This window comes from Mytilus californianus, unplaced genomic scaffold (assembly GCF_021869535.1).
Source record: "Mytilus californianus isolate M0D057914Y unplaced genomic scaffold, xbMytCali1.0.p SCAF_1, whole genome shotgun sequence".
Classification (NCBI taxonomy): Eukaryota; Metazoa; Mollusca; class Bivalvia; order Mytilida; family Mytilidae; genus Mytilus; species Mytilus californianus.
This window is the reverse complement of record NW_026262581.1, coordinates 45,988,755-45,998,664: the sequence shown is the minus strand read 5'-3', so window position 1 is coordinate 45,998,664 and position 9,910 is coordinate 45,988,755. Positions and strand designations below refer to the sequence as shown.

General features: G+C 31.0%; 1 protein-coding gene across 2 annotated transcripts in view; it reads left to right on the top strand.

Annotated features, from left to right (window-relative positions):
* The window catches only part of LOC127703992 (mucin-3A-like), a 119,046-nt gene that overhangs the window by 1,292 nt on the left and 107,844 nt on the right, over positions 1–9,910 (top strand). The window lies entirely within an intron of this gene.

Genomic DNA, 9,910 nt, shown 5'->3' with positions numbered 1-9,910 from the left:
GCTTTGAACAGGCACGCATCCATGTTTAATGTAAGTTATACTAATTGATGCATTGTATGTTGTTTCAAATAAACATATGCAAAGCATAAATGCATGTATAAGACTGGTATATATAACCATAAATATCCCATATACAACAAGCTGAGAATGCTGAAAATAAATAAAGGACTGTCCTTCAAAATCCAATAAAAAAAAAACGTACTACTACATAAAGAAAATACATGCGCAAGAACAACGTTATAGTGAAAAACATTGCCTCAGCTTTCAATTGTATCAGTTTTGCTTAAAGAAAACAAAGCGGAAAAAGATACCTGTAAATGTAAAAATAATCTTTCCATTTGACCTCAATTAAGACTGAAAAAATAGTTAAGACAGACAGCTAGATACCATAAACATACTACATGTATGTATACACAGATCAGAGTCTGAGCTTGATTTGCTATATGATGTAAAAGCTAAACTGACGAAAAAAGGTCATTTATTCAAAATCATAAAATGCAAAAAATACATTTTGCAAATAAAACATTTGACATAAAAGTTCATATTTAATATGAATTAATGATACATAGTTAATACGAAATTACATCAACTAATATCATATCAATTGAAAAATTGACAAAGAATAGCAAAGGTGGGGAGAAAAATCTGCCCAACAAATAAACATATATACATATCTACTTCAAAAGATAACATTAAGGGAGGTATGGGGGTGGGAAATTTTAACACATTGTTTGATAAGAATCACAAATTAACACATCAAATGCTGATGATAAAGGGAAGTGACCACAACGCACTTACACGTGAACTCGTGCTGACCCCGCAAGATCATTGACCAATAAGAAAGATGTAATCCAATCATGCACTGGTCATAAGTGAAATTTCTCTGCACGTGAAAACATGTTATCTAATTTCAACAATTTATCGTTTGGTTAAGTAGGACACCCTGACCCTTTGACCAGACTAGAGACATCATAAATTTACAGTATAAATAGCTCACTCTTTATTTAAGTCTTATTAATAAACAATTAAAAATAGAATTATCTTCTCTGCTGTCTTAAATTATTTTATTCAGCTTAATTTTCAATTAGCAAATAAAATTGGTTTTAAGACAGACAACTAGATACCATAAACATACTACATGTATGTATACACAGACCAGAGTCTGAGCTTGATTTGCTATATGATATAAAAACTAAACTGACGAAAAAAGGTCATTTATTCAAAATCATAAAATGCAAAAAATACATTTTGCAAATAAAACATTTGACATAAAAGTTCATATTTGATATGAAATATTAATACATAATTAATACGAAATTACATCAACTAATATCATATCAATTGAATAAATGACAAAGAATAGCAAAGGTGGGGAGAAAAATCTGCCACAAATCCGCTCTTAAGCTGAAAGAGTGGATCCCAAATCCACTCTTAGGCTGAAAGAGTGGATCCCCCTCATGTATTCACATACATGTACACCAAAAAATAACACTTTATTTTTGTAAAACGTTTCCACATTGAGCAGAAATATTAAAAGTTCATATGATCATATACCAAGATATTACTTTTAAATTATCTCTTACTGATAAAAATGATTAAAGGTGTAAATCTTAATCCGGTCAGGACCACAGAAAACAATAAAGTTACAATATAATCGTCGTTAAGTATATGTTTCAGAATTCATATTTCGTCTTACATCTGGACATTTAATAATAGTATCCCCTAAATATTTTAGTACGGACAAATAGTACATTAATTAACCGAAACTTTATCTTCAATCTTAAATCTTCAAACAAAATAGAAGTACATTTATACGAAGCCCTGGATGTTTTCTAAATACAAAGTTTTATATCTGACTATTTCTAAATGGGATCATGAGCAACTGATTCTCATACTTCACTTCACATTTTCAATAAAAATTGTATAAAGATCATAGATTTATTAAATTTCTTAAGGAAAAAGGTTTTAAATTGAAATTAGTAAATAAGTGTCTAATGAAGACCTTTTTAACTCTCAGTTATTTTTGTTATTATTGATATGAGACTTTAGAAATATTTTGCGAGACTCATGATTCGGTAAAAAGAAATAAGCTTTAGTCATAATCTTGAATATACAGCTTTTTAGAAATTTAATGACTGGTGAATACCACCATTCAATATTAATAGTAATAATTTATATCGATAATACCACTATAAAAATAACGGGAATCCACCAAACTTACTTATCCAGCACTGATAAGCTTGGGGACTTTTAATTTACACTTGAAATATACTAAATATACATCGGGAATTTGATTTTTCTATTGAAAGAAAATAATAATAATAATAATAATAAAAAATAAATAAATAAAAAAATATAAATATATAAAATAAATTCATATTCATTTTCTTCCTGACATGCTACAGAACTTATTCTGAACATACTGATATTCCAATGCAATACATTTTAACAGGTTTATATTGTATATGGTCGTAATAAAGTTATAAAATGAAAAATATCTTTGAAATAATATTCCAGCTTTAAGTAATTTTTCGTATAATTTTTATTTACCTTGCGATGAACATGATGAAAGTTAAATGATGTAAATTTTAACCGAGTAAATATTTATAACTTTTGACACATACTCTAATTTTTTTCTCGAAAGAGAAAAAAACATTTAATTAATAACTAAATTAGTTAAATATAAAAACTTTAGTTTGTAATGAGTTTACCTCTAAAGACCATAGCATTTAGTACATCATTGGGATTAACCACAAAGTCCTTTTATATATATATATATATATATATATATATATAGATTGCCTAACAATGTAATTTTAACACACTATTTAGTATGTAAATATAAGAATGTTTAAAATATTTACAAAATGATGAAAATAAACGCAATATTTCGCTAGACTAACTAGCTTTATCAAGCGTGCATCTATCCAGGTGAAATCGGATGTAGATGATAAGAAACTTTTGCAGCTCAATGTATATGTTGCACTTGAATTTAGCTGCCTTGAAAATAATACATTATGTGGATGAAGTTCAAGATTTTTACAAAATTGGTAGTTGAAGTTATCAACGTCCATTGGCCAATATTACAGGATAGAAAGGACGATGCTGTGTACTAAATTATTCTTTATCTTTCCTGTATCTTTTCTCATCTTTTTCGTTAAGACCATCAAGTTCTAAAGTGTGGAGTTGGTGGATCCAAAAATTTTCTCTTCTCCTTCTCGCCGTGGTGTCCCACTCGGTGTTGACTTCTATGATTTGGAAGGTAACATTATCAAAAGAATGTTTCGTTGAACGAAGATGTCTTGTGAGAGGACAGTTTTTGTTAGTTTTGTACCATGAACGATGGTTATTGAGCCGAATATTAAATTTGTCCATTGTTTCTCCCACATACTGAATGCCACATGTGTCACATGTTAATATATAAATTGAGTTCTCCGTTTTACAGTTGGAATTTAAGTAGATGGTATAATTTTGTTTAGTAACGGAGCTGATGAAAGAACTGCTTGTATTGGCAGCTTTACAACACAAGCAGTTCCTTCGACCACATTGTTTGTAGCAACCGGGAGATGGAGTAGGCTGCTTTGCTAATACAGATGTCACTAATTTGTCACTGATGTTTTTAGGTCTTCTGAAGGCCATGACTGGTGGTGAGGAAAATACTTTTTTAAGATTTGAATCATTTTCTATAATTTTCCAATGCTTCTGAACAATGGAAGACACATTTTTAAAATCAGGATGGTAAGTGAGTACAAGGGGTGTTCTGTTAGCTGCTTTATTCTTATCTTTGTACTCTAGAAGTTCTTGGCGACTAGTTTTGTTTGCTCTTTCGAAAGCGCTATCAATGATGTTGTTATTGTATCCTCGAACAACTAGATGTTTACGTAGTTGTCCAAGGCAGCTAAATTCAAGTGCAACATATACATTGAGCTGCAAAAGTTTCTTATCATCTACATCCGATTTCACCTGGATAGATGCACGCTTGATAAAGCTAGTTAGTCTAGCGAAATATTGCGTTTATTTTCATCATTTTGTAAATATTTTAAACATTCTTATATTTACATACTAAATAGTGTGTTAAAATTACATTGTTAGGCAATCTATAATTTTATTTGTGTAATTGAATTAATCTCTGTACTGATTAATCCACACTCCCATAGATTTGTATGTCATGTGCTGCTATTTATAGGCACTTATATATATATATATATATATATATATATATATACAGCACAAACAACATTTTCCAAAAGACCAAAAAAGTGAAAAAGTATATTTTAATAAAACGCATTTGACTAACAGGTCGAACAACAAATGTTCTTAAACCCTGCTGACTGCCATTGGCGATTGCCAAATAAACGGATCACCGATGTAATAAATGGATCTTAATTATAAATGTAATACTAAACAGAAAACAATACACTTGCGGAAAAGATGGTATACCGCAAACAAAAGGTGCAAAGGTTTTTGTACACCATATCCGGATTTCGACAATAAATGTCTCTTCAGTGATGTTAGGAATCGAAACGGTATTTGGAAAGCCATACAATTTACCTCAATTTAGGATAGACTCTTGAATTTTGAGGAGTCAAAATAGGATGAACGGATCATATAAACCCGAAGGCAAATATAATACAAGTCCAAACGAAAAAATATAAACAAGTCTAAATTGAAAACAACGTTCAAACCTATGATTGCGTTGGATAAAAACCGCAATTTTTATACGTGTGCATGCAAAACAAATTTCTTGTTAGAGGGGTCTAAATACAGCACAAACAACATTTTCCAAAAGACCAAAAAAGTGAAAAAGTATATTTCAACAAAACGCATTTGACTAACAGGTCGAACAACAAATGTTCTTAAACCCTGCTGACTGCCAGTGGCGATTGCCAAATATTTTGTTTGTGCTGTAACGCAATCATAGGTTTGAACGTTGTTTTCAATTAAGACTTGTTTATATTTTTTCGTTTGGACTTGTATTATATTTGCCTTCGGGTTTATATGATCCGTTCATCCTATTTTGACTCCTCAAAATTCAAGAGTCTATCCTAAATTGAGGTAAATTGTATGACTTTCCAAATACCGTTTCGATTCCTAACATCACTGAAGAGACATTTATTGTCGAAATCCGGATATGGTGTACAAAAACCTTTGCACCTTTTGTTTGCGGTATACCATCTTTTCCGCAAGTTAATTGTTTTCTGTTTAGTATTACATTTATAATTAAGATCCATTTATTACATCGGTGATCCGTTTATTTGGCAATCGCCAATGGCAGTCAGCAGGGTTTAAGAATATTTGTTGTTCGACCTGTTAGTCAAATGCGTTTTGTTAAAATATACTTTTTCACTTTTTTGGTCTTTTGGAAAATGTTGTTTGTGCTGTACTTAGACCCCTCTAACACGAAATTTGTTTTGCATGCACACGTATAAAAATTGCGGTTTTTATCCAACGCAATCATAGGTTTGAACGTTGTTTTCAATTTAGACTTGTATATATATATATATATATATATATATATATATAATTTGAATAATTACGAATTTAAATTAAATAGGCAACATTAAAAACCATAATATGATTTACGAACAATTCATGTATACATACAGAAAGTTAAACCGAGCCATAAAATTTAAAAAACAATTTAATGGTAGCCTATCAAATGTCCACATTGACAGTCTGAATAATGTGTAAAGACAGCATCGGCATAGGCAATATAGACCCCAATCGTATGAAATAAAGATCATTAACGTTTTGGCTGGCAATACTGACCCAGAACAAGATACGGTTGTAATTATATGAAATAAAGATAATAAACGTGTTGGCAGGCAATACTGACCCCAAAACAAGCTAATATATATGCCTTGTCCATTGTTATTTTTAATAGTAAATCTAGTATAAAGTAAAAGCAAACGACCTTACAATGCATAAGTATTGGCATAAAAATTATCAATTACGTTCATCGCAACCCAAACTATATCATGTACATGAATGATACTAGTAAACAGAATTATTATAAAATAATACATTAAAAACATGTATTATAAACTGACAAACATGTGAATCTAGCTACATGTCTCAAAATAATCGCAATATTTTGTATGTAGCAAAAGGATTGATTACAAAAATAATTTATTCCAAACCAATCACCATGACGAAATAATAATTAAAAGTAGCATGAGTTTCATGACGAAGCATAAAACAATACAATGATCATGAACCAAGCTACTACGACCTCTGCAAAAAAAGTAGCACGAGTTTCATGACGAAGCATAAAACAATACCCACTACATACTAACATATTTACAAAAGCAAATACACAGAGGTCATAGACCAAGCTACTACGACCTCTTCAAAAGTAGCACGAGTTTCATGACGAGGCATAAAACAATACCTACTACATAATAACATATTTGCAAAAGTAAATACACAGAGGTCATATACCAAGCTACTAGACCTCTGCAAAAACAATACACAGAGGGCATAAGTACAAGCAACCTCGCCCTCTGCAAAAATTAAAATATCGTCCACATTACCGAAACAGGCAAAGACAGGTAAATTGGTTCGTAATAAATAACCATTGGGTTGCGATATAGGTAAGAGACATATCCTTTTTATACCGCTAACATTAAGCAAACGAGGTACACCTGCATAAATTAAAATACTAACAGTTATAGCGATTAGGCTAACTTGCAAAATTATAAGCTCCAAACAAACCACCGTGACGAGATTTACGAAAGAAGCATGAGTTTCGTGACATAGCATAAAACAATGAACACTACCGTAATCGGGCTTGTATAGTTCGCGATGGTACATAGTCCGCACCCCCTTCTCCCCACGAAATTTCAGGTAAAAAAACTTTTTGTAACTGTTAGAAAAGGTCTAATGAAACTCCGGTAATTTCAAATCGTGTGCGGTCGTTTGCGGTTTTTTTCTTGGAAAAACCTGATTTCCATCATCAAACAGAAGCTGAAACTGCTTGTAAATGATTCAAGAACACTTCATGATTGTTAAAATAAGTTTAAATCACTTAAAAAACAATTTAGAAACTTGTGTATGTTTAAACATAATTGCAAAAAAAAATACACAGAGGTCATAAGTATAAGCAACCAAGCTCTCTGCACCAATTGAAATATCGTCCACCTTACCCAAACAAGTAAGGCAAATGGGTTTGTAGCCAGATAAATAATAGCATAGCCTTAAAACTTAAACTGTCTTGCTCTTTCATATGAGAGTGTTTAAATGTATGGAATCGTGAATAACATTGTATATAAGTTTGTGTAACTTTGCATTCTAACATGTATGGTATTATTATAGTTATGCAAAACATTTGTATTTGTAGTTAAATTTAAATGAACCATGTCTCCTACAGATACACAAGGCGGATATACGTTCTGCAAACATTAGGATGGTATTAAGGATTCAGTTACTTGTAAAATTACAACATCGGGTTAATCATCAGCTATCATTTTTATAAGTATGGTAAATAATTACATTTTGATCGCAAACGCACAGTGTCGCAACCAACACCAAAATGAATTTGACCCACTATCTCTTTGACAAAGAAATGAATTTGACCAATTAACTGCTTTAAATGTTTTGCATAAATCAAAATCGTGAGATCTATCCGAATGGAAGAATGGTAAAAAATTAACTGTACGTTTGTTCAGAATGTAAGCATAAAATAGCTAAAAAATAAAAGTATAGCTCGATTTTACCTCAAATTGCTAAAATGAAATCACTCCAGTCCAAAATTATCCATAACATTAAAATTTCTAACAAATTGTTTGATAAGAATCACAAGGTAACACATCAAATGCTGATGATAAAAGGAAGTGACCACACCGCACTTACACGTGAACTCGTGCTGACCCCGCAAGATCATTGACCAATAAAAAAGATGTAATCCAATCATGCACTGGTCATAAGTAATTTCTCTGCACGTGAAAACATGTTATCTAATTTCAACAATTTATCGTTTGGTTAAGTATGACACTCTGACCCTTTGACCAGACTAGAGACATCATAAATTTACAGTATAAATAGCTCACTCTTTATTTAAGTCTTAGTAATAAACAATTAAAAATAGAATTATCTTCTCTGCTGTCTTAAATTATTTTATTCAGCTTAATTTTCAATTAGCAAATAAAATTCGTTATGAGTATGATAAGGTCTAATACATGAGTTGTTTTCCAGTCGTTCCGTTGGTTAAAATAGTCGAGCGTTTGCCTTTGACAGGTTTTATGCACTTTTATGAAACATAATAATGCACCAGTTCTGCTACAATGATAAAACTACTCATCACATATGTTTTGTATTTGACTCATATATGTCAACATTTGTAACATTTACGGCAGCAAGATGCAACTGATGTGCCTTTCAACATTTATATCTTTTTAGTGATGCTTGAGGTCAAAGTATTTTCAAAAGCAAAACATTTGACTTTGAAGAGCCGATATATACAAATGAATTAAATTTGAAAAGTTTAACTTTCTCAATCACCAACCGGGTGATGTGGTAAAATCTATTGTATCATTATGGTAATGGGAAAGTGTAAATGGAATTATGTTTTACGATAATGTATGTACTAACAAACCTTTATTTTTGGCGCCTTTGTCAGATTTATATTTGTCTTTGTGTTTGCATTTTTAAGTCAGTTGTGTTTGTATGTCTGTGATGTATGTTTACTCAGTTTTGACTCCTTGGTCCCAATTATTGTCACGTTTACCAATTATTTCTATTTGGGTTGCTCCCCCAATTGTGTCAATATAACGGAACTATAAACAACTGCCATACAAGTGAGCGGTAAAGTAAGCTATAAAACCAGGGTTACGCTACATGTTCTTTGAAAATGCCTGTTCTAAGTTAGGAATATGGCAGCTGTTTTCCTTTCGTTCCGTTGGTTGGTATAATCGAGCATTTGATTTTGCTTGGTTTAATGGATTTCCCTTTTTTCAGTTTACTTTGGAGCTCGGTATTTTTGTAAGTACTTATTTTCTTTTGACGGGAGTAGCGATTCAGATAGATGTTTGAATAGAACAATGTTTCATCTTTCAGATTATTTTTATATAATGAAATGTGACTATGCATCTTTTAAAGGACTTTTAGTTGTCATATCCATGTCCACTTCATTTATTCAAAACGTCATCTACTTAAATATCGACATGTGCAATTGAAACTTTGCTGCCTTCATCATTTTTTTTTTCGGCTGACATTCATTTAATCACTTAACATGCTGAGCACAACTTAAAATCAAAATTCGCATGAATACGGATTCAAATGAGGTTAAATTATAAACTTGCAAGCAAATGATACACCAGAAATCTTTTTGAGCTTATTTTAACAAAATTGAACTAAAATTAATGTTAATGGCGAAATATTATTTTAAAATTCCGATTTTATAAATGCTTTAAACAAAACCCCAAAAAATCATATTTTTTCACCCTTCAAAATTAGTTGTTTGCAACTTTTTGTCTTTAATGTAAACAAAATCCTTTATTTCCTGAGCTCCATAACATAATTTGTATACAAATAGAATTATAACATACCAAAACTTTTAATATTTAAAGCTGCATTGAACAAGAAATCACCAATAAACCGACGTTGCATTTAACTATTAAAACATTCCAATTGGTTAATTATACTTTCTATAAAAAAATGTATGATTAGGATATGTTCCGAATTTAGTGTTTGGCTAAAAACTGTGAATCACTGTCGCTGTGGTAATATTTTTATAGCATGATGTTATTGCTATAATTTTTTAAGTTGTTCCAAATAACATATAACTTGTTTTATTCTTATTTGCAGCAGTATTTATTCACGAGAGTAATGACTAGCTTATTTAGCATTTGTAACGAATACCCTTGCACGGTTGGTTGATCTAACGGGACCAGTTATTTAGATAGGTTTGCAG